The sequence below is a fragment of the Solanum dulcamara genome, chromosome 2, assembly GCF_947179165.1.
Source record: "Solanum dulcamara chromosome 2, daSolDulc1.2, whole genome shotgun sequence".
In the NCBI taxonomy this organism is placed as follows: domain Eukaryota; kingdom Viridiplantae; phylum Streptophyta; class Magnoliopsida; order Solanales; family Solanaceae; genus Solanum; species Solanum dulcamara.
The window spans coordinates 33896083-33897339 of record NC_077238.1 but is presented as its reverse complement, the minus strand read 5'-3'; the positions used below and the strand labels follow the sequence as shown (position 1 = coordinate 33897339).

The following is a 1257-nucleotide window of genomic DNA, read 5'->3' as shown; positions in this document are numbered from 1 at the left end:
CTCATTTGTTTATTCTGCTAACATACTCAGTGGGACTAAGGATACGTATGGGTGCCCAAATCGGGCACCAATCATGACCTACGGAGTTTGGTCATGACACCTTTGAAGTAAACCGTATAGGCCCACAATATATCCTCTAGCATTTAGCTAGTAAGCGTGATCTGTCCCTCGATCTAAGGGTATAATAGTGTATGAAGACCTAGCTGTCTTCCCAATCTCTTCGTGGACTAATCTTTAGTAGTTAGCTGTAAATTGGGCTCCTTCATTCTAGACACCAACTATGAGAACTCCGTAAGCTCTCACCACCCTCTCGACCTATAAATTCAAATCATCTTGGCTAAACAGGTAGTCCTTGATTAAAGGAACATGGATTGATATTGTTAATCTACGGATAACATTTCATATAGAATCATCTATCCATAGAGTGCAAAGTGAATCCTATAGACACGGTTGTATTGTGGAATTTTTGACCTAGTGTATTACTTCTTGCCTTCATTAGATGACATCAACTGGTACCCTTACCTTTTTGGATTTTGCATTTTGCCCATCAGAGTTGGCTACCAAGTTGTGCTGAAGTCCCCTCACACAATGACCTGTATATCCATTCCATGGTTTGCCTTATCATTAACTAGTATTATGTTGAAGAACTGTGGAATATAAGTGCGCCATCTGTTAGTAATCGGCTAATCCTACTTGTTTTGCTTAAGCTCTTTTACAATTCCTTTATAGTAACTTATAACACTCTAGGTACATAATCTTATGTCATTGCTTTGCCGCTAGTTTAGATTCTCCTATCTCGTGCGATCATAGCAGCACTAACGCACCGGATCCCACCAGAATTCTGAAGTTAAACGTGCTTGGACGAGAATAGTACTAGGATGGGTGACGTCCCTAGGAAGTCCTTGTGTCACGTTTCATTGCCATCCTTGCAATAATGTGTGAAGGTACTCATCTTAGCCTAAGATTTACCTTAGCATTTTCTTGCTAGTCTTCATGTTTCTCCTTGCCCTCTCTTCTTCTCTCTTACAATCGGTGTCGGGCTAGATTTTTAATTCAACCATGACTATGTCCTTTTTGGCCATTTGATTTAACTTCTCTTCGTATTCCCCTATTACGTCTCCTAAATATCATCACTCTTTTTCATCATGTACTCCTCCGCTTGGTCTTATGTAGTGTATAACTATTCATAGGTTGCACAACTACTCTTATACCACTAGTATGAGGTAAACACAGTCTTTTCATCTCCCGGCCCATCTT

At 40.2% G+C, this 1257-nt stretch overlaps 1 pseudogene; it reads left to right on the top strand.

Moving 5' to 3' along the window:
- Positions 1-796: 796 nt before the first annotated feature.
- On the top strand, positions 797-916 carry LOC129881287 (5S ribosomal RNA; annotated as a pseudogene).
- The last annotated feature ends 341 nt before the right edge of the window (positions 917-1257 follow it).